This window comes from Zootoca vivipara, chromosome 4 (genome assembly GCF_965207765.1).
Source record: "Zootoca vivipara chromosome 4, rZooViv2.hap1.1, whole genome shotgun sequence".
Taxonomy (NCBI): Eukaryota; Metazoa; Chordata; class Lepidosauria; order Squamata; family Lacertidae; genus Zootoca; species Zootoca vivipara.
In genome coordinates, this window is record NC_142587.1 from 47,604,401 (window position 1) to 47,629,807 (window position 25,407).

The 25,407-nt window shown below is 39.0% G+C and overlaps 1 long non-coding RNA gene across 1 annotated transcript in view; it reads right to left on the reverse strand.

Annotated features, from left to right (window-relative positions):
• LOC118084659 (uncharacterized) overlaps positions 1–25,388 on the reverse strand; it is a 37,197-nt gene extending 11,809 nt beyond the window's left edge. Inside the window, exon 1 of the long non-coding RNA XR_015949552.1 lies at positions 12,156–25,388. This is a non-coding gene — a long non-coding RNA (uncharacterized LOC118084659). The remainder of the gene's footprint in view (positions 1–12,155) is intronic.
• Positions 25,389–25,407: the final 19 nt, after the last annotated feature.

Here is a 25,407-nt window from a genome sequence, read left to right on the forward strand (position 1 = left end):
CACTCATCTGACTGGGTTGCCCCAGCCACTCTGGGCAGTTTCCAACATAATAACACAGCAAACCATCATACATTAAAAAAACCAAAAACTTCCTGATACAGGACAGCCTTCAGATGTCTTTGGAAAGTTGTGTAATAGTTTATTTCTTAATAACCCCAATGCATAAAGGCAATAAGTGACAGCTTCCAAATTTTTTGTAAGCTGGATAAATAAAGACAGTTTTTGAGAAGGTTGTTGATTAATATTCTAATCTAGTTAAGGTTACCTAAATAAATATTTAGCTCTCAGCCTATCAATTTTCCAATGGCAATAGAATACGTATATTGACAAGGTAATCCTCATTTGCTGCAGGCATTTTAAAAGCTGACTAGAGAATACAGCAATATCAATATCTAAATGCCTCTCACTGCTAAAAGGAAATCTGTAAATTCGATGCAACTGTGGGAAAAGTACAGGTTTGAGGTAGATAGTTTTATCTCAAAGCGTGTCTAGGAGACCTTCTTTGTGTATTACTAGAGATTGGTTTCCAGTTATGATTAATAAATACAAGGATTAATAAATACAAGGATGAACCAGGGACCTGAGGGTTTTTAACTGTTTAGATTTTCCACAGGAGGGGTCAATAAAGGCTGTTCATTAGTGATATACAGGAGCCCTTTTCTAATAACAAACTGGGGATATGATCATACAAAGGTGGAAAGAGAATGATGAGAGCTGCATAATAGTGGTAGGCTCCAACCATGACCTATGCACATTTGTTCAAGTTCTGATTAGATTCTGTTTTTCAGCATTCCCAATCATCTGGAGATCATACATGCATCCTGGTACATGCATAGGAGTTACCTCACTGAGTCCTGCAAGACTGGCTCCTTGCTCGTCTGGGCCATCTCCACATGGGGCTTTGACTGCCCCCAGTTACAAAGTCTGCTTCTGCGGCTCACGATATCTACAGACCATTGGGGGTGGGCTATTGCTCTGGAACTGTTGCTGGGGCAAGTTTTCATTTTGGATTTCATTCTGGTTTTTGTAAATATTTTTTATTAGTTTTCATAAACAGAACAGTAACCAATCAAAGCCATAAGAATTAGCCACAGGAAAGAAGAGTCAGCAAAAGGTTTGTTTGTTTTTGCTGCTAATCTGGGTTACTCTTGACTTGTTCAATTTTAATGTATATTTGTTAATATGAAATGTTTTCATTAGTTCATTGCTTATATGACTATTTGATTTTTATGTACTGTAAAAGCTACTGATTTATGTGAAACATTTTGATGCTGTGAGACACATTGAGCATAGTTTACTGTGGAAAGACAGCATATAAATAAATACATGATGATGATCTTGAATGAACAGGGTCAGGGACAAAACTTGTGATCCCACTTCCTTCCATGTATGTGAATGTATATCCTCAATTTGTTATCTGAAAAGGGCTAACTTGACCTGATTATTACAGCAACTTTTTACAACAACTGCATCCTGCACAACACCGGGTCTCTATCCATTTTGGCGATTGCTACCATGAAACTTTTAATGAATTCTCCAGAGATATAGTAAAGAAGTAGTGTACAGTAGCAAGGCAATATTAATGGCAAGCCCCCTAATTAGCAGCCACTAAGCAAAGCAAAGTCAAATGATAAAAAGTCATGCACATTTTGTATTTTATTGAAATATACAAAACACTCGCTGCCTATTGAACGTTTCCCTCTCAGGCAGATGGCAAAAAAGTTTAGACTTATTCTCATTAACTTCCCATTATTGGCTAGGAAGTTATTCATGAAAGGAAAAAATAATAATTCATGCAATTATATGGGGATGCAGAAATGGGAGAATAACATTTCCAATAGCCATTACAATCTGTATGCCTGCTCTCTATAGTCATAGGGGGGGAAAGGAGCTCAAGCCAATGAGGAATCCTGAAGACCGGAACAATGGAGGGCAGAAAGCTCAAACAGATTGACCACATAAGCAAAACACATGTTGGGGGGCACATGGAAAGCTGTAGAGATACTGACAGAGGCAGAATGTATCAAGGGATAAGTTCAATACGTAGGTTGAATTTAGAAGACAATGTTGAGGCTTTTGGCATGAGCAGTGAAATTTTCCTATTCCTAACACTGTTAAGAATAATTTCAAAGATGTTAGAAACAATATTTGCTGAAAGATGACCTGGTAGGTGTAAGAAAGTTCAGCAAGCCCACACAGTATGGGGATGGAGGAGGAAAGAAGATAGCTAGAGAAGCAGCATTGCAAGAACTGAAGAAACATTGATTAAAAGTGGTATGGAAAGTGGTCAGCTACAGAGAAATTACTGGGAAAATGGCATTTGAAGTGAATGAAGCAGAAGGAAGAAGACTACCCAAGAATAGGAATAATAAAAGGTAGGAGGAGATAAAGGGGGGAAGCAAAAACATTGAGTTGACAGTTGGCTGCAGCATCAAAGAGGCTTGAGAACATGAATTCATAGCCAATGGTGATGTCCCAATTTCAACCTTTCCTCAAGCCAAGCTCAGCAGCATAGCTGCAGTAATAAAGAGGTTAGAATCAATGTGTGGAATTAGTATTTTCCCGAGCTCTTCACTAACAAGCACAAGAGGAACACAAGAGCAGTTCACACTCTAATAGCAGCCTGCAAGAGAGAGGGCTATAGCAACCAGCATAGATTATATTGGAAATCAAAGCACTCTGGATTCTTCTTATGTAAAACTGCAGTAAAAGCTAAACATGCTTTTTCTAAAGGGATATTATATGTGTGATTAAAACTTTTCAAACTGGGCCTCCTTAAATTACTCTGCCTTCAAATCCACCAGCAGCCATCTTTTGGCAGGTGAGCACACAGATTAGTGTTAGGATATGGGACACCTCTCTAACCTTGGCATTAGAAGACAGCACTACATCTCAGCCTCCCTATAAAGATAGCTCACAAAAGGAAGAGACAAGGGAGAGAAGGAACTGCTGTGGTCAGAAGGACCCAAATGGCTTCTGCTTCTGCAATCTCCACAGTTAGTGTAAGAAGTTTTGGTAGCTGCAGCACAAAACTGTTTCTGCTCAGTGTAAAGTGGCTTTACCTGCTACAGGAACTTCTCTCTCTATGGAATCTGGTGGTTTTTGTTCAGGTGTCTTGTGCTCCCTTTTAAGGGAGACTACTTCACAGTATGCAGGAAATCTTCTCTTTCTCCTGTGCTGCAATTAAATGGGCTCTTTTGGAATGCTATGTACTACAACTAGCCCAGAAAAGGCAAATGAAAACTTGTTTTGAGGGATCAAGTTTTGGTCATTGTTGCTGGCACTTACATTTGAACAAGTTTTCTTCAATGAATGAGTGCAGAAGTTTCCACTGGTGGGTCTAAGCATTTACCAGGAAAGAACTTTGCCATCGTAAATACTTCTGCCATCTGCTTAGGAAGTTTTACTTCTAAGGGTCTAAGCATTTACCAGGAAAGAACTTTGCCATCGTAAATACTTCTGCCATCTGCTTAGGAAGTTTTACTTCTTCATGAGTAATGTACATCTGTTTACATTTTTATATGAATGTATTTGTACATTTGCTGTATGCTTTGACATCTAATTATTTGCTTTCACTTAGTACACAGACTCCTTTCCGGGAACTAGAAAAAAACTTCTTAGTTATGTGCAGGAAATGTACCTTCTGCAGTGTAAATACAATACAATCCCTACTGTGAAAGGGTCTTGGCTGGTGGTTGTGGTTTGGCAAGAATGGCATGGTGAGCCAAATGTGGAGGCCTGGCAGCCCTGATTAGGGGATTTGAACCCTTGTCTCCCTGCTCCTAGTCCAACATTCTAACCACTACACCACATTCACTCTTATCTTATTCTTATCTGTTTTTTGCCAACAACTTTGAAATGATTAGGACTGAGAAGCAACCTGTTTCATACTATGGAAGGCTTAGCCCAAAGCAAGACAGACTTGCAGTGCACCTTGTGATTGAGAAGGCATTCTAGAGTATACCAGTACCGTTGCAAAGTTCACTTTTCACAGTTGATGTTGGTTTCCTTTAAGATGCTTTGAAAGTGACTAGGCTGACCACATCCACATTCTGAAATACCATTTTTGAGAACTCCCAACGAAGCTCCAGCCAAAAGAACAGGAACTGACTCATTTTAAAATGCCTGTTCAACATGTAATCAGTTTAGAGATTTTTTGGCCAAAGTTACAGACAGGAATAGTGAGGAGTCAAAGTAGGAGACCCACTTACCACTTAAAACTGGCACACATACCACTGAAATTTAAGTGCAAGAAAGATGGCCGAAAGCGGTGCAAACCCAAACTGCACACAAGCAACCCCTGATTTATTATTACACAGTTAACTGCACGTGTACCTTCTAATACACAACACACAAACACCGATAAACCACTCCTGAATGCTACATCACCTAATGATAAATAAATAAAGAAACAGAAAAGGATGCAGAAGGAAAAACACATCACTATTTGAAGGCACAAGTAGTAGAAATTACAAGCAGATTGCAGAAAACAGGCATGTGGTGCAGTCCTCTTCAATGTGGTAGCTTTGCACACACAGACAGATCATCATGTGGGGATGCTTTCAAACTACCAATCCTCACATTCACCATGTTCAAAGGAAGTAGAGAGAGAGAAATGAGGAGAAAGACCACATCCTACATTCGGGGTAGAGCCTACATTACAGCCCATGTGAGAAAGAAGACAGAAGTCTGTTCCACTTTTCTATGGTAGAGACCACTGAGAACCTCCAGGCCAGCCGATCTGAGCATTCCAAAGAAAGAGAGAACAGCAAGTATATTCAGAACTAGAATCTGAAGAGTCAAAGGCTTCCTATCTCTTGTTCCTTAAGAAGGATGTCTTCACAGGAATGCCACACAGAAAGGGAATCTCAAAAGCAGAAAGTTAATTGCTTATGTACAAGTGGATGGGGAGACCTGAAAGGAAAATGGGAACAAATCTGAGGAAATGTTGATAGAATCATGATGGGGTTTGGGGGGATTCAGAAAATGAAAAAGCACTAAGCTGCTGGAGACACCTACACTGTAACCATTCCCAAGGTAAAGCATCTTGGATTCCAAATATAAGCAGCAATATTAGAAAGTAAGATGATAAATGTAGGACTATTAAAAATGAATTCATCCTTGATGCACCTCACACCTGCAATATCCTCCCAGAATACCCATGTTGTGCCATCTCTGTAAACCTTCCTTAAAAACTCATTTCTTATGTGAAGCCTTTGATTTTACCCCTAAGTCTTAATTGAGCATCAATTTACAACTGTTTTGTTTGGTATTAGCTATACTGAATAATTCCTCTGAAAAAATCACCACTATACAGCAAGTGTGCTGATTTTCAAGCCCATTGAACCCATGTCTAAACAATTATTTTTTCGTGTTCACAAGAACATAATGGGTTTTCTGCATCCTTAAGAATTAAATCTTTATTTGGATTTTCCAGGGAGTGCAAGAGCTTCTGAAAAACTCAGCAATAAGTGACAGTCAATGGTGACTGTCATAAAAAGCCAGAATACTATAATGTCTTTAAAACTCGAAGCAGTGTTCTAAAGTGGAGCTATAAACGCATCTATGCTAGAACTGAAATCCTGGCTGTGTTTGAAGCCAGTGGAAACACAGCTTTAAACTGCTTTTGTTTTAAAAACACAATGACAATCAATGCCCATTGAATGTTCTTTTCCCCATTCTTTAGTAGACATCTTCAAAGTATGATAGCCCCATATCAAAGAGCTACATATCCTGAGATGAATTTGTCCTTATTATAGTTCAGGAAAAATGACACGAAAACCAGAGGAAATTAAAAGCAACACAAATTGCTTGTCAAACTTAATATGTGACTAGCACTTGCCTGGGGCTACTGAGACTGGCATTAGGAATACAGAATAATTGTCACTGTACAAAATGTAATCTGGCAATAAAAGATCCCGGGAACACACTGAATTTCCCACTGTGTGTTTCCCACTGGAGAAAAGATTATAAAATATACAGTACAGCAAATAACTGGCATTTCAAAAGGATCATCAGCATGGATTCCATTTCACTGGCAGTGAATACTAGTAATAGAGTTATTTTAGCATCCCAATGGAAGGTGTGCTTACTCAAAAGTAATTCTCACTAAGGCCAGTGGGTATTAATTCTTAATAAACATCTTTAGGATTGAATCCTATGGGCTATTAGAGTAACTTTCTCATATATAATACATCTCTAATCAAAACAACACAAACTACACCTGGGCTAGGGAAGGTCTAGCTCAGGTAAGTTTTGATAAATTATATTTACTGGATAGTTTATTTGTTTAGTCAGTTATTCCAAATATTTTTAATAGAATTGCTACTTAATACCTTTGTACCTAAAATTAAGGGGCACACACTACACACACTACACTTTTTGCAGATACTTGTTAGAGATGCATCATTAATTCTTTAAAGAGAGATGGATATTATGCAAAAGGTTATTGCAGACAACTTTTACTGGACATAAAAAGAGAGAAACATACCAATGTAAGTAAAACGATTTTTCCGTGCTGCCATACATCTTACTCCTGCTAGCATACCTAACAGCGAAATCTGCCACCACAGAACCAGAGCTTCTCTATTCCGAGCTGGGATAAAATAAGGTGCTATGATCTGCATTTCCTGCAAGAGCTATAAATGAATTATTCGAGCCACAGCAGCATTACTGCTACACAACCCTGTGATTCCTAGAATCCACACATAACTGATATTTGCTGGGTCTACAAGTGTACCAGCACAGAAACATCTTGTGCAGCACAACAAAGCTATGAATCAGGACCTAAATACGTAACATGTGAACCCATCCTAAGTAAGATATAGGGTACTTCTCTACATGCAAGCCCAGTAAAATCAATGAGCTTGGGCACTCCTAACTTCAACAGAAAACACATAGGTAGTCCCTGGTGTGTTTCCACCCACCCACAGAAAGCACCAATGCCTCTGTCAAAATTCCTCTCCTTTTAATGTGGAACTTTGGCATTATCACTTCTGTCATGCCAGGTCACTAACCTAACTTTGGAAAGGCCAAGGGCATGAAGGCCAAGGGAAGCGGATCTTGTGGTCGTCAAAATGTTTGGGGGGCAGTTCCCACCATCCATTACAGTTGCCCATGCTGGCTCTTTGGAGTCAAAGTTCAACCCTGCACTACAGCTTCCTTCAACACCATATTTTCATTGGTATTCTAACTGGAACATGGAAGCTGTTCCCTACTTCCTCTCCTCTTCAGGGCAATTGCTGTGGCTCCTCAGATCTTCTGCACTCGTTAAGAGTAGCAGGGAGGAATTTCTTGCACTTTTTGGTCCTGAAGGATGCATTTCCTCACATCACTTAGCCTCTGTCCTCTGTCTTTAAACTTAAAGTAAAAGGCAAGATAATGCATATGGTGTTCCATTCATTGTAGGCAAATGCAATGCCATAATGGAAAGTGGTTAAGTATTTCAGATTATAAGGAAAAATTTTGGGGGGGGATCACTATGAGATGCTTCACAGGAAGTGATTCATAAATGAAATAATTTTAAGAAGCAAATAGGAACATTAATCTAGTTGATGTACAGTAACTTGATTAAATTGGAACACAAGATATTTAGCCTTGCACATGTTGTTGTTGGGTCTAAATCTTAGTGAATGCTTTTGAGAGAGAAAGGAAAAAGTTAGTGCAGAAAGTGCTTAAGGGAATGTTATTTTGCCTGCTGACTTCTAAAAACTGCAAGTGGACACAATGGTTCCTGCAGCTGTGCCAGGACTGTACATCTGAGGGTCTTGCCATATGGAAAACTCCACCTTAACATATTTGAGGATTATCTGAATTACTTGGAAAATTGTAACATTAAGCCTTAAAATCCCTGTGCTTTTAAACCAAAACAGAATAAGAGAATTCTGATAGAACTTACAGCGATGGATGTTTACGACAGTAATATTAGGCTTGGATTTACTCAGAAGTAAGGCCCATTCTGTATAAGGCATAATTTACATAAGTGTAAATAGGACTGTAGCCTAGTTTATAGCTGATGGCATCTATTTTTATATTAGTTCAATCAACAGGATGAAAGTGAACTATCTTGGACTTGAGAATACTACTAATTCTTTAAAAAGGAACAACCAGACCATATTAGAAATGCTTAACTACTGTGAAGTCTTTACCCATTAGAATTTAATCAGGAAGGACTATTGCTGAACTACTACAACCACAAAAATTATATATTTATCACTTTTCAAAGAATTCTCCCAGAAAGCTTAAGGAAGATGGATACTATTTGCTCAGGTAGTTAAGAAGATAAATGTGTGATTAATGTGTGACTTGTTTCAAAATTTGCAAATGTCACACAACTCAGAAGAGCAAAACCATTAGCCATTTTCCCCTACTGCAATATGCATTCTATAATACTTTGTTTCAAAAAATTTATACACCACTAGGTTGTATAAAAATAAAATCTTTAAGGCGGTTTACAGAAAATGAAAAATATATTGCTAAACCAGCAACTTTACACCTTTAGGATTACAGTGGTACCTGTACTTACGAATAACTCTACTTACGAATGTTTCTACTTACGAATGGAGCTCTGTCCGCCATCTTGGATGCGGTTTAGATAGGATTTTTTCTACTTACGAATTTTTAGATAGGGTTGCTTCAACTTACGAATTTTTTCTCCCAATGCATTCCTATGGGATTCGACTTACAATTTTTTTCGACTTACAAATGTGCGTTCGGAACGCATTAAATTCGTAAGTAGAGGTACCACTGTACATGACTTGCTTACAGAATCAGCAAGTCTGTAGCCACTTCTAACAGCTTGCTCCACCTGCTTTGTATGCTACTGTCATACCATGTTAGTTGAATGCATTCCCAGAGGTGCTTGGTGCTCCATTAATTTTGTACATCATAGTGAAAAGGTGAGGTCTACATTAAATAGGGTCTACCTTTCTCCAGCAGTAAGAAGAAATGGAAACTTGCTCATATCGTACTAGTCATGGCCACAGGGCAGTCTCAAGCAGGTCAGGTGCCCTGGCGCCCGACGGGCGGAGATCACTCCGGCGCCCCCGCCCTAGTGGGTGGGCGCCGCGCACAGCGCCCCGCCTGCCAGCCCTGCGCCCTGCGCCACCAGGACTACCCCTAGAGCTGGGACTGCATGGCAAACAGTTGATAGATATGGTATATTAGTTGGAATGGCACATGGAATTATGGAAGATGACAGCCAGAAAAAATTAATTAATTTTTTTCATTGCGTACATAATTGCCCATTAAGGAATGGGTGAAAAGTAGGGACATTGCTGCTAGACTTCTGAGCTCTATATCTATTTATTGATTGTTATAAGACAGGTTTTGCCTATTGATAAGACAACCATCGCCTATCCTAGAACAGCTAAGGCCATGACTCACTTTGGCCTACCCTATTGATTTATTGACACTAAATTGGTTCTTATGATCCTTTGGTGATTACAAATGAGCCACCAACTTTGTCTTTTAAACACCCAAAGTCCCACACAGCATAGTGTATTTTGTGTGTTGTAAAACAGATATAAAAATGATGCGATATTTTAAAGTGATATTCTAAAACCCTGATCCAAATATTACGAAAAATGGTTATGCTATTTCATTCATATAGGTGTAAATGCAGATCAGGTGGCACCAAAATCCACATGAAGGTACTCATGATAAGGACATTGGTAGAAGATGAGCACCATACACCAACTCTATTCATTTTCTAAAGAGATCATTTCAAGTTACAGTGGTGCCTCGCTTAACGAATGCCCTGCTTAACGAAATTTCCGCTTAACGAAAGGATTTTTCGAGCGGAGGTTGCCTCACTAGACGAATTCGTTTTATGAAAAATTCGTCTAGCAAATCGTGGTTTCCCATAGGAATGCATTGAAATTCAATTAATGCGTTCCTATGGGCAAAAAAAAATTCAAAAAAAAATCAGTGCATTCCTATGGGATTCGCTAGATGAATTTTTTGTTATAAGAAAAGACCCGTGGAACGAATTAAATTTGTCTAGCGAGGCACCACTGTATATTGCAGTGGTTTCCCCAGCAATGAAAAGATGCAAGAGAAGAATCTATATTGCTTGAACCATTCATATTATTATTAGGTAGAGAGGGGCGAGTTAATTGCTCTTGTGAATGAGGACAGGTTCAAACAACATTTGAGTTCAGAACTTCCACAGAGGTACTCAAATAATGTTATCTGACTTTGTTCACATAATAAATACTGTGTGTTACCAGAACACACATATGTGGGTCAAATAAACTGGACAATCTATTTATGACTACAATTGCTGTAATTCTAGCGGCACTTTTTCTAGCAACCACCAACCAGTCAATGTTTAAAAGAATGGCTCTTTTATAAGTTCTTTTTCACTCATTCTCTCCAGCATCCAGATTTTCAGAGGATCTTCCTGGCAAGCGGAATATGAAAGCACTGCTGTTCATTAATTAAAATCACATTTCAAGTCTTCCTCATTGTCAACTACATCAGAGGTCAAAGTGGGATTTGAAATTCACCACAGAAATACAATGCTTCAAAGAAAAATTAGGGATCAGAGAAGGCCACTTTTGGAGTGCATTTAACTCTGTTTTCACTTTAATACTTCAAAACAGGTACATCATATGAAGAGACTTTTCGAAGTGCAGTGATCAAACAAGGTAAGATAATTTTGAGTGGCAATATGTCTTGCTTCCTTTAAGTGCAAGAATGTGGAAGGAGCATGGATAAAATTACCTGTTTCTTAGATTGCTAACATAGGAAGTTTTCACTTATAATGCTATCTTTTATGAGTGGCAAATACATTGTAAAGCCTTTCAAACAGTTTGCTTAAGACCAGCAAGCAGCCTTTTCCAGGTGTTCATTGGCCACACCTTAACTAGAACAGGAATGAGTGCCAAGGTGGGGTTCTCATTCTTCCTGATTTACTAGGGAACAAGGCAGTTAAAATGCATGCTTATCTGAAAGTCCTTTTATTTATTTATTGCTCCTCTTATTAAGAATTTCCTGCTTAGTTTTTTACCTTTTAGACAGCAATCTATATTTTTACTGAAAGGACTCCTTATCTGGAAAAAAGAAGGAACTACAGTATTCTGAAAAGTGTTAGAAAAATATAGAACAAAAGCAGATCCTTTCTACCTTTTGCCATGTGTCTCAAACAATGGAGTTCTGAAAACATCACTAAAACAATTAACCCTGGCTATACAAACAGGGGGGAGGGGAGAGAAAAGAACTGATTAAGACTAGAGACAGAACATCTTACACAGTCTTTACCTAGACCAGCCTCAATTAAGTCATTTTCTTCAAAAGTATAATTAAAATAAACTGAAAAATAAAGGTGAGACATTACTACACAGAAGTCTACTGGATTCTCCCACCCCGCAATTTAAGTAAACTTAACGTTATTGACTAAAAGGTAATTGTTCCCTCTATTTGTTTCAACACAACATGTTCTAATAAAAATCTGAAAATGAGCTAATTGAAGGAAGTATGACTAACAGAGAAAAATATTTTTCTGTTAGCTCATGACATTTTTATTATACTGAAAACTGCATTCAACTTCATTATGAACACTCTTTCTGGTTTTTTATGCCCTGTACTGTGTACTTGTTTTTCTCTGCAGCATTAGTGTCAACATATTCAACAAGCTCCACTTTATAAAAAATAAAAGAATTGTTATTGAAATGGGGTGGCAATTTGTGCTAACTTTTTGTATTAGAACATGACAGACTGATATTTCAGGATGTCTTCCTGTCAGAAAGTATGTTGCAAGTAGTCAGTGGAAAGAAAAACTAGCAGTTTAACTAGAGTCTCTTTCATTTCTAAAGATGGCTTATTATGCATTTAGCCAGACAGTACAAAAAAGTTCTGCATTGGAGGAAGAACATACTATTCAATTTCCAATTAACAATTTCCCGCATCCCCACAAAAAATCCTGAAAACATTTACCTTTTCAATCAGTTGCATGCCTCTTCCCTAAAATATCACCACAGAAACATCTCAACGTTGTTTTTTTTAAAACGTGCTACACCAAAACAGATTGAACAAATCATTTCTATTCTCCATTTCAATTCAGTTATTAATTAGAAACCTGAAAATCTGGACATAATTTTAAACACAAAATAACAGACTATTTGTTGCAGTACGTAGCACCACTTCTCACTTACCCATTCCGAGCAAATAATACTTCCTGGTGAAAAGATTTTACAGCTTCCGTTAACTAAAAAGCGTTCAGCACTACAGCTAGACAAGACAGATTACAAAATGCTTTTGTCAGAAGGCAGCATGAAAGTTTCTCCCCCTACAGTTATGTTCCAGAGTAAAGAATCACCAGCACTCCATTCCTGTGATAAAAACAAGGTAACGACAAAAGGAAAAGAGGCTCAGACAAGTTCCTGTCAAAGATTCTTAACTGCAGTCTTCTGAAAATAGTAAGCAATCTTAAAGTGACAGTTACCAAACTCCAAGGTGACGCTCATTAATCCAAATTGGCTGCAGCTGGCTTTATTGTCTACCATTTGGCTTGGTCAAGCCCACATGAGTGTTAAACTTTATCACATGTTGCTGAATCACCGCCTAGTCTCATCATTACAAACTACATGTAACTAAGCAATGCGAGCGAAGAAAGCTTCTACTAACTCTAAGGCAGGGAGTTCTTATACACAGCCGCCAATTAGCTCTTGCCCAATCACAGGCTGCAACTAGTTGCCTCAGTCACATGACAGGGCAGTCCTCACTACAGCAGAGAGATTTCTGAATTAGTTGGGGTTACACAAAGGACACTCATTGGGAGGGGGAAGCAGTGAGTACAAAATGAAAACGCCCAGGCTGACTGCTGTTAAGTGCTTTAAAGCAGGAAACTCCCTCGCTTCATGCAGACACACAAATTCAGAACAATGTCTACTACACATGAAAATTAGTCAGGAACCCTAAAATCTTGTTTTATAAATACACTACACCTATTTATGCTGCCCACTGGTCTGCCAACTTTTCCTGCTTTCACTTAATTAGTGATCACTTAAAACTGATCCATTTCATAGAAACAAGCACGTACGATTAACAACATTATGATCTTAAGGAAAGAAACTTGCACCACCACAAACCACATTATTTACTCTTCATGAACGCAATTAGGTGTGTGTGTGTGTATATGCCTGAATATCAACTTCAATAATTATTTTATATGCAGATTGGTGACAGTCAAGTATATTCTCATGTTTAGAAAAACAGTTACCCTTAATTCATGCTACTCTGAATTTCATTCCATGCATTTAATTCTATTATTAACTAGCCTCAAACAATAATAGCTTGAAATCACTTTTTAAGTACTGCTACTCCAAATTTCCACAAAACATTGATTTATATATGCTGTAAAATAGCTATTTCAGTATTGCTCTAATAAAGTCAAAATATATGAGATATGTAATTTAGTTCTGAACTCGAAGATATGCATTCGGTTAAAAGCATCATATGGTTACCGCAGCTGCTGTGAAAACTGGAGTAACTTGTAATGTTTCGTCCTCCTGCTATAGTTGGCCAATCCCAATTTATGGGCACGAACCATATGCCAGGACAAACCATAAGAGATGACTCAGGTTGCCTCGCCCCCCACAGAACAACAGCCCTCTTTAGCAGGGGAAAGAGTAACCCCTTATAGGTATGACTCAAAAAGCCTTATGCTATATTCAGAAAATGCATTAAAATTACTCTGGAGTGCTTTCATATCCTGAGATAGCAATGCAGAAATTTGATATCCCAGACTAAACCAGAACAGCTTGTCATGGAGTAACTTCTTTTTACACCAGAATTATCTCCAGATCACAACATGCCACAGAGAAAAATGTTGTTTGAATAAGCCAAAATGTGTGCAAACATCACATCACAATCTTGGATCACTCTAGACAGCCATGTTGGTACCTGCCTGACTAGAGCAAGAGCCAGACTTAGAAGGCAAATAAATTAATGCATACATATGAACCAATCTAATAACCTAGTTGTAGATCCTATTAAAACTCAGCTTCATACAAATTACATGAAAAAATTATAATGCCCCGAGAGAAACACCTATTTATATATTTCAGGATTTATTTCCAATCAACCAACTCTGGACTGTCAAATTCCAAATATATTATCTGTGATTTCACTTTGGTGCAACCATGACATGTCACAGATGCATTACTACTTAGTTTTGTCACATGGTTGCAGTAGAATGAAATATGCTAAGTATTCTTAGTTAGCTAATTTGTATAATATAGGTGTTATACAAGACATACTTTACAGCCATATATATTTCTTAGTAAAAATATTTTAACACATCACCCTTTTATAGTCTACCCTTCCCAGTTTATTTTTGATTGCTTTTGGGGGAAATAATTTCTGGAAATAAAGGCATTTAACTTTAAGTTATTATGAAAGAATGCCCTTGTAATAAATACCTTATAATAAATACATATTAAATAAATACATATTAAAGCCAACAAATGCCTTTCATAAATGATGATATGGAATTGATTCAAGGCATGTTAGTACTTGATAGTTCTTGGTAATACCCACAGTATAGCATATAAATAAATATCAAGCTATGTCTTTAAATCAAACAAAAGCTTCAAAAGTTATTTTAAAGCTTCTTTTAAATCTTATCCATTACACTTAAGAAGAAATTCAAGGTAATTTAAATTTGAATAGTGTTTTCGTACAATTCTAAGGATAATCTGTATGAAACTGAACTCAGATCAATTTTTAACAGAATCTGCTTACAAGTTCTGAGGACTGTGTATTTATTTAAAACATGTGCACCATAAAAGAGCTATTGTCTTGTAAGACACACTGCTCTCACTTTCTTACTGAGATTCTACACACATACACAAATCCATCTACTACTCCAGGTAAATTCTTAACACGTCAGAATGAAAAGGTAAAAACATAGTAAAACAAGAAGCAAAGAAATACAAACAAATCCACCTTAAATTAACCTTACAAGACTTTACATCAGCCTATACATTTAAATAAATATATAATGATGTAAACAGCCAGCTTCATCTTGCACCCATAAAACCTCTATCACAGGAAAGAGCACTTCATCCAGCAAATTGTAAACAGCAAAAAACACAACAATTAGGCAGGTGCCCAAGGCACAGAAGAAATTTAGAGATTACAGCGCAATTTTGGTCTCAATATTGCTAGAATTCAGTAAACAGGATGCCCCCCCTTTACATGAAGTATCATTTGCAAGAAGAATTTATTAAACATGCAAAGAAATATCAAAGTTTCTCCTCATATATAAATTCTAATACATGCAGGTGTGGACTACTCTGGTCTAATTTGAATGGGGTGGGGGGAGTGGATTAATGGTGAAATAATTCTCAAATGTGGACAATCTCAAAGAAAAAGGACATAGATTTTTTTAATGGAGTGCTGCTTTTATAAAAGGTGTCTCCGTTTTACAGAATTTCCAACCATATAAGATACTTTGGGAACGCTAAACCAAATTAGAATTTTGCAACCTAAAACCTTCTCTTGCTTCAAAAGAATGATACAAATTATATGATGTTTTAAACTAGTGTGTTAATAGAATTCTATAAATCACACTCCAGATGAGCATCTTGAGGCCCATCTATATTAACATCCTAGTGGCCCAAATACAGAAATATAAGGATCGTGCACCAACTATAACAAGGAACTGCATCTCACTGCAACTTCAGTGCTGCTCAGCCAGCAGCTGTGATTCTATGTCACAGAGAGAATTGGCTGTAAAGCTGGGGGAATCAGCAATTTCCTGCATGACATAACACACTGTTATAAACGAAGACGTGGTTGCGATAAAAATCTGTCTCAACCCATCAATATTTCAGATCCAAGGACATTCTTATCTTACAACCAAGAAAGAACCATGTCTACGTCTGCACCCTGCTCCAAGAAAACTCTGTATCTTGTTATACAGTCAAGGGAGCAGAAGACCAAGATTGCATTGCGCAGCACACCACCCCATCCCTTCTGACTTTCTCAGAATCAAGATTTGTCCCATCCCCTTCCTAGCTCCTTTCTTCACAATATTTAGGTAACTCTGGCTCCAACTTTGTGTACATCGGCTTCAACAAAAACACTAGGAAGCAAAGTGTCTTCCCTCTGAATGGACATGCACAAGATAAGCTGTCAGAATCTTTTATCTCCAGTGCTTTGAGAAAGTAGTTTTCCTTAACTTGCACACTTGCCCATTCTCAACCTCAACCATTTCCCTCATGAGGGCCTTCTGGCGGTTCCCTCTCTGCGAGAAGCAAAGCTACAGGGAACCAGGGAGAGGGCCTTCTCGGTAGTGGCACCCTCCCTGTGGAATGCCCTCCCATCAGAGGTCAGAGAGATAAACAACTACCTGACATTTAGAAAATACCTAAAGGCAGCCCTGTTTAGGGAAGTTTTTAGTCTGTGATATTTTAATGTATTTTGATGTGTGTTGGAAGCCACTCAAGAGTGGCGGGGGAGACCCGGCCAGATGGGCGGGGTATATATATGGGCGGGTTGGATGGGCATTTAGCTATTTTTTTTATTTAAAAAAACATTTATACACCACTAATTCATTGAAAAATATTATATATACAGCCATGCAGTAAAAATCATATAAACATTTAAAATCAGAAATCAAAAGGCATCTGCTGAATCTCTGTTGGCAGAGAATTCCACAGCAACCCAACCTCAAGGTTACTAACACATGGGCTACAGTGGTCAGGATATCCCTGTCCAAGAATAGCTATAGCTGGCAAACCAGACAAAGCTGGTAAGAGGCACTTGTAGCCACAGAGGACACTTGGGTCTCTAGTGGCAAATGTATCAAGGAGTACCCCCAAACTACAGACTTGTTCCTTCAGAAGGTGTGCAATGCCATCCAGAACAGGCAACCTATCTCCTAGAAATAGGAATCCACCTGAAGCAGCTCAATTTTCCCAGGATTCATGTAGTTTATTGACCCTCATCCACGCCATTGCTGTGTTCAGACACCAATCCAGAACTTTCAAAGCCTCTCCTGATTCGCCCCTGGTCAGGGGTAAGCAGCCTTGAGACCATATTGAACAACTCTACTGGACAACTCCTCAAGCACTGCCCTCACCGTCATGTGGTAAGCCCAATTATGAGCCCAAACACAAGACTGGTCTGCTTCTGAGCACGATTTATGCCACTTACACTCTAGCCCATGCCTGGTCCATTTCATGGACCACAGCCCTTCAGTATGCCAGGGAACAAAATGGGACCTCAACAGGATAACATGTGTGTTCACCAGGGGGGGGGGGGAGAGAGAGAGAGAGAGAGAGAGAGCAGTCAATCAGATTTTATCTGTTTCTAGGAGTGGACCATCCTAACAGATTCCCCACCCTTGCAATGGATAATTACTACTTAAATCCAAACCCCTTCAGGAAATGGACTGACTATGGAAATTGTCACACACCCTATTTCCACACCACCCCTCCCCAAATGGAATGAAGATTAAATCAAGGGTAAGTTCTGGTATGTGAATTGAACTGATGACTATTTGAGACTGGCCATGGCTGGCATGGAGGCCATGAACTATTGAGTAGAACCTTAGACATTTTCAGAATGGATGTTGAAGTCACCCAAAACCACAGTTATGTGCTCCTCCAACACCACACCCAAGACAACCTCACATAGTTTACTCAGGGATGAGCAGCAGGGTGGGTTGTGCACCAACAGCATCCTTAACCTTTCTCTTTGGCTCAACACCAGATGCAGGCCTTACAGCCCTGCTCAAAGAGAGATGGGTTTCCTGGTGATGGGAAAGTGGACTCCTATGGACTACATTCACACTTTCTTCCACCACTCCCGTCTGGGCTGATGTCATATGGAGTACCAGGGTAGGCAGAGCTGAGTCAGATCTGGTCCACCCAGCTCCCCCACCCAGGTCTTGGTGATACAGTTCAGATCTACATGCTCATCAACAATCACATCATGGATCAGCATGGTTTTATTACAGACGGAATTGGCATTTAGCAATAGAACCACAAGACAGTTGGGAGCAGTGGTAGAGCATCCATTAGTACCACACATAGGAGCGAGCTCAATGGGAAGAAGTATCAGGCGGAAGCACCTATCATCACCCCTCCATAAAGTGTTTCCCTATTAAACAAGGAAATTGCTAGGTTCCGGTTTCCGCCTGCAGGAATGGCTGACCTGTTTTCCATCCCTCCGACCTTCATGAGGAATTTGGCGGTTGCTAGGGGAGTAAATGGCAACCCCCTACCTCTCCGGGGGCTACGGAGAGGGGCCGCTGGCCCGCGATGCCACCAAAACCACTCCGATTGTTTAAGGAGTGGGGGGAGGCTTGGGCTGAAAGCACTCATGAGGAATGTCGGAACTCCCGGACGCCAAACTGCACAGCGGGGATCTCCATGATTAAAGAAGATAATTAGGTTTTAAATTCATGGACATGCTTCAGAAGGAGGGGCAGAAGCTCTGTTTACTGCCGAGGAATTTGCGCTGCTGAGGGTGAGGAGTCAAAGGCTGTATTTTATCTTGAAGAAGGATTGATGGGGACGGAACGACAAGGGAAGCGAGTCTTTTTTATTTTTTGCATATACTCTATGAGTTACCTTCATACCTTCCCGGACGTGATGTTCTGGCTTGTTTGGAACGAACGAGAAATAAAAGACATCTGTGTGAGTTGAACTTTATAAACTGTTGATACTGAGTATATTTTTTGAAGATGTAAAATTGCTGATGAGAGAAGCCCCCCTCTAACTGGATAAGGAGTGCCTGGAAAGCGTTCGGAAGATTTATGGGGTGTGACGCACTTTGAATTTGAACAGCGACCTGAAGCTAAGTTCAGCTATAGGGCAAGGAGAGCCACTAATTTATCAAGAGTCTATGCATAATGTGACAGCTGGATCTCCTGCCTGGAAAAGCTGTAAATTTTATAAAGATCGTTAATCTACATAGTTATGGGAAGAAAACGAAAGTGATCTGAGTTTTCTAAGATGGCGCTGCTTCGTGTTGAAAGACCGACGCAACAGGGACACTCCAGACCAAGAAGATTTATGGGGAGGCCGGACTGATTAACTCACACAGGAGAAAGAACATATGTGAAATCTCGTTTGATACTTATCTCAGCAGCTGGGGGGAAATCGGATGAGAGGAAAACATCTTTGTGACTGTAAGGGAAAGATCGGGACTATAATAGACTTTGAGTGATGATTTGGACTTTAGAAAAAGACGGCAGTGAGCAGCTGCGAGGAATCCCCAATTTCTTGAAGCATGGGAACCCCGAAAAGTTTTAGATGATTTGGCATAACATTCGGTTTGATTGATAATGTATTTGTATAATTTGAAATAATGAATGAGATATAATTGTTTATAATTGGAAAATTAATAAAAATAGATTATAAAAAAAATTAAACAAGGAAATTGCTCAAAACATTAACAATGCAATCCTAACCATATTAATGCAGAAGTCTTACTGAACTCAATAGGGCTTTCTCCCAGTAAGTGGCGTTAAGATTATAGACTAAATTACTAATCAAGTAGTGACAAGGTAGAGCAGATAATTGTATTTGTTTGTTTGTTCTTCCCCCCTCCCTTTATTTACTCCTATAGTGCAATCCTATAAATGATGTGCTCCAGGTGTTTTGGACTACAAATCCTGACTGGGCCGATGGGATTTGCAGCCCAAGACATTTGGAGGGTACCAGGGTGGCAAAATGTGGTTTATTCAAAGTTGAGCCCCACTGAATTCATCTAGGTGAGCACAGGGTTACAGACTGTCTTTTTATGTATAATATATAAACCAAATATTTACACACTACAAACACACATTCTGTTTTATATACATTTTTGGTGCTGAATAAATCGTAAACATTTTATATGATTCATGCTCTGGGTATTAGTCACCATTAATTTTTATTAACATATTTTCAACTTTCAAAAACATTTTAAGGCTTATATTATGCAATTACGTTGATTTTTAATACTTCCATTTTTTCATGTTATGCTTGTGGGTGCTTTGTTCAAATTGAGTTACTGGGTACTTTTATATTAAGTATCCTGAAATATAATTTGTTATCTTGTAGCACCTCTGAAGAAGGCGCTTTGCTAAAACATGTTGCACTAAATGCTTTCCATTTTTATTATCATGTCAAGGCTTTGCCAACTTTTGGTCTGAAAGACTTAACATATTTACTGTGACATTAGCTTTCATGGGGTAAAAATGCATTTGTCGGGCTGCTTGATGCATCTGACCTATGAAAGCTTACGCCACAAGAGACTTACTCTATGCAAACAAAGAAGTATAACTAGAGTAACCAGGAAACATATTAGCAACATTCAAAATGTAAGTCCCTCCTACCGGTAGGTGAATTACATTTTCAATAACATTCTGCGGCTGGGGCTCTGCAAGCAGAGACCAGCATCCAACGAATATATGGAAGATAGAAGAGAAGTTTATATTTGCCTAAATTTGTATACAAAATGCATGCATGCAACCCCAAGGGGCTTTGCTTCCCTCACTCCTTGCAGGTGTTTGGCTCCTTCCTTGTTCTCTTAAAAGTACTAAGAGAGATGTTTCTTAATATGTATCACATTCCTGTCTCTTGTAGTGACTAAGAATTCTTAGCCCTACCCAATTAGGAACCATTAAAAAAAAACACCTGGTACCTGTCTTTCATCTTTGGAGAACCGAACACCTGCAAGGTGAGGAGCGTGTGAGAAGAAAAAGCAAGTGCCCTCTTTACTTCTTCCCACAGTCTCTTCTTCCTTCATATCTTTGTAAAGGAACTGCAAAGGGAAGCTACCTCCTCTATTTGTGTGGCTGATGGGACCCCTCTGGAAGGGCTTGTCCATTGTGGCTTTACTGTGAATACTGTGGCTTTACTTTAAAAAAAAAACTGATCCAAATTCTAATAACCTGCATTCAGCAAATCAATAAGTATTACATATTATAGGTATGTAACTCCTCACATGAACCAAATTGGATTTAAAAGGTCAGAAATCTAAAATGATAAACTGATATATTCTTAATCTAGCACAAAGTATTTATGATTCACTATTAGGGTGACTATTGTAGGGGCTATGCATATCTGTATCATCACATATTTATTTACTGTATAGTTACCAAAAATACAAGAACACCACATTTAGCACTGGAGACAGAAATAATAATAATAATAATAATAATAATAATAATAATAATAATAATAATAATAATAGCCCTTCCTCTCAAATGAGCCATAGGTAGCAGGGAACAAGGCAATAAAAACAATCCAAAGTTTTGAAAAATGTTTCAGACAAACCAAATATCCACACAGCTAAAAAATTCCAAAGTTGCTAGAAGCAATGTCTTTTGACAATTCTTGTGTAAATGGGAACGTTTTAAGCTTTTGCCTCAATGCTAATAATAAGGGGGACAGATGCAGTTCACAAGAGAGGAGGGGACTCCATAAGCTGGGCACTGCTACGAAGAAGCCCCCATATCACAAGGCAACACCAGGTGGGCTGCACCAAGCAAAGAATCTCAACATTCATCCTAAAAAAAAACACCAGGTTTCTGTGAAAATGCACCTTAAAAAGACAATGCTGACAACAGACACATAGTGAACTTTTCCAAAAAGCCAAGTAGGATTTCCATTAGGCAGCTTTTGAACATGTCAGGCAGCTGTAGTTATATAGTTATCTAGTCTTTCATATTACAGGTATGTTGTATACATTAAAGTTTATTTCTATGCCGCCTTTCAGCCAGAGGAGGCCCCCCAAAGTGGCTCAGAAAGTATAATATAAACAAAACACAACTTACAAAACTTTAAAACAAAATTTTAACACTTCAAATATTATTTTATGTTTTGTTATTTCATTTTTAAAATTTGTAAACCACCCTTCACCCCTAGATCTCAGAGCAGTTCACAGCATAAAAATACAAAATAAAAACACAAAATACATAATAAAAACAAGAACAAACCAAACCAATAACCCGCCCTCCCACCACCCACAGGAAACCCAATGAAAGCAGTAAGAATTCTCCACCCACCCTCATTTGTGCAAGCAAGTCCACAGCTGAACTTGCATGTTTTTTATCTATGTGATTTACTTACTGTAACGAATAGATACTTGTTTATTGTTTTTTTTACACTATTTTATTGAGATTTCTGTTTTCATGCATGTTGTTAGGAACCTTGAAATTTCCTTTATGGGATGGAAAGTTTTTCTTCCTCCACAAAGTGTTTTTACAAACACACACACACACACACACACACACGGATTTTCATTATGAAAGAACCATTGGCAGATTATCCACTGAACAGATCTGAACCCCTGAAAGCTCATCAACCCAAGCAGAAAATGCAGATTTTGTTTTCACCTGCAATTGTCCAGGCAAGCTAAGGAGAAGTTCAAAGGGAGTTGAGCACAGATTCAAAATTGACAGCTCACATTCCCACCTGGGATACCCCAAAATATATCACATTAGCATAACCTTAACATAAGAGATTTCTTTGCCAAAACAAGAATTATGCTACTTTAGAAATACAAAGATTCCTCCTTTCATCTCACTGAAATAATTTTTTGTTTGTATCATTATTTTTGTGAAATAGGCTTTTTTTGTGAAATAGTCCCTTTTTTCTCTTTTGTTTTAAAGTGCTACTACGATAGTATTATATTGAGCCAAGACTTTTTCATGTTACTAGAGTACAGCTGCTTGTCAATGCTCCTACCCTTTATACTTGTCAACGTCTGTAGACTTAAGAATCATAACTCTCTGGAAACACTGTTGTTTTTTAATCCTCCATTTTAAAAAGCTACTCAATGAGAGTTTTGAAATGAAGTTGTGTAAATATTCAATGACTGAGACAGGGAGTCATCAGGGTATAAGGAGGAGGAGCTGAAGGGAGCAAGGTTCTGTGCCAAAAACTTAATCATAACCACGTGAGTAATTCAGGTTTGGGGATAGTTCCCCCCCCCTTTTAAGGGTATGAATCAAGTTAAGTTTGTTTTGCTGTGGGTGAAGGAAAGGAGAATATAATACTATGAATCAGAAAGATGATCAAATATGTGGCAAAAACAGCTCAATTATAGTTGCTGCCTTTCGTCTCCAAGTGTCTATCCTAAGAAGTCTGAATTTTGCTCATCAACAGAAATGATAGTTTTCAGTTTCCAAGATTCCCTGTAACAGGAATGGACAGAAGGTAGATCAGAATTTACTGGTCTCGGGTTGGTTTGTAGCAGATTGACAAGGTTCTCTGGCTTCCTGCTGTTCAACCTAAACAACAGCAACATGACTTTTCCCACCTAAATCAGATTGCTGAAATGAATTGACTTTTCAGGAATTGACTTGTGTGAAAGAACTGTGAGCTCAGTTCAGGCCCCATACAGAAAACAGAACATGCTCAGAGGCACTCTTGTTTTTTAATTCTAACTGTATACCTTTTGCACCTGGCTCTCGTTGGTAGATCTGTCAAGCCTGAAGTCTGCCCACCCCTTTTATATTATTCTCTTCCTCTTATTGAATGTTATCACTAATACATGTTACCTACCAGAATATCTTACTGTACTGGGATGCCCTTCTGCCTGGTCGCTGTAGTAATGAAGAGTAAATTTATAGGGCTGAATGTCATTCTGCCTACAGCAGTTTGAAATTTGTCCAGCTCTGAACTGAATTTTAAAGTCAAACTATGGCAAGTACAGATTTTGCAATGCTATCATTCTATCAATGATCTTTTAAAATGACGTACACAAAAAATAAAACGTTCACTTTGACTTTGACTTGTTCGCCCCCCCCTTTTTCCAGTTGATTCTTGCAGTTTGTTATTAAACCGCGTTTATTAGTCTGAAAGGAAACCAACTTGTTTTTCATTTGTAATGCAATTAAAATTGTATGCTTCAAAAAGAGAAATAATTATTTCTTTAGCAGCAGTGGGGAACTCATTCTCATAAAACTCACCAAAACTGAAAGAGCTGCGAAAGTGCAGGGTCACCTCACATCTGTTCCTCACAGACAAACTTCCAGAATCCAAACCACAGTAAACTACACTGAAGAGAACCAATACAACAAATAGTGCAGCAAGAGGGGATTTTGCCAAAACATAATTGGCACAATCCAACCAAAGTTCTGTATATTGATGTCTCCTTGATTTTACTGGGATGGCTGAGCAAATGCTTAAAATCTCTCCCACTGGGGTGAAAAAGTCCTGAAATACCGGTTGGAATGTGCTCAGACAAAATGAGACACTGCAATAGCAAACATACAGCAAGAGAGAGAAAAGAAATGGCAGCAATGCGCAAATCCACCCTACCCCCAAATGTGAAGCTCCACTTGAGCTGGTCCTAATCTGTCTAACTGACCTCATTGGACCCAGGTGGCGCTGTGGGTTAAACCACAGAGTCTAGGGCTTGCTGATCAGAAGGTCAGCAGTTCGAATCCCTGCAATGGGGTGAGCTCCCGTTGTTCGGTCCCAGCTCCTGCCCACCTAGCAGTTCGAAAGCACATCAAAGTGCAAGTAGATAGGGACCGCTCCGGCGGGAAGGTAAACGGCATTTCTGTGCGCTGCTCTGGTTCGCCAGAAGCAGCTTTGTCATGCTGGCCACATGACCCGGAAGCTGTCTGTGGACAAACACCGGCTCCCTCGGCCTATAGAGCGAGATGAGCGCCACAACCCCTGAGTCGGACACGACTGGACCTGATGGTCAGGGGCCCCTTTACCTTACCTTTAACTGACCTCATAGGTTTGTTGTGAGGGGAAACCATATGAGGAAGGTCAGGATAAAAACACACACACACACACACACGATAAAACGAAAATTTAGACATCAGTAATGAACAATATTATGCTCAATGGTACTCTGCAAGGATCAAAAACAAACCCAAAGAGTTCACACAGAAGCAGATAAACACAGAAACAGCTGAAGCTGCCTTATATGGAGTAAGATCTAGCTCAGTACTGTCTACCCTGACTGGCAGAAACTCTCCGGGATTTCAGACAATCTTTTCGCCAGCCCAATTTGAGATGCCAGGGATTCTGCAAGTGAAGCAGATGCTCTGCCGCTGACCTTACAGACTGGCAGTGCTATGCCAGCAACAGCCACCATCACTGGATGGAGAATTACAGCACAGGGGAACCTCTTGGCAGCAGGAACTACTTATTCACAATGTGTGCTAAGAACAGTTTCTCCCCCTAACATAGAATAAATTATTAGGTACCTAACTAAGCATCAGCAGACACACTTTTCATAATGGAATTGTACCTGGCAGACAGGTCATGGACATAGTGGTGCCATGGTGTCTGTGATGGCTTGCTTCCCCCCCCCTCTCCCCACCTAGCACTCCTTGATAGAGAGAAAGAGACAGAGGCCAAAAAAAAGCAGCCAGCAATCCTTTCTGTATTTACTTAGGTGGGTGAATGAAGTAGGGTTTAATGAACTCAAATTCTCTCCTCC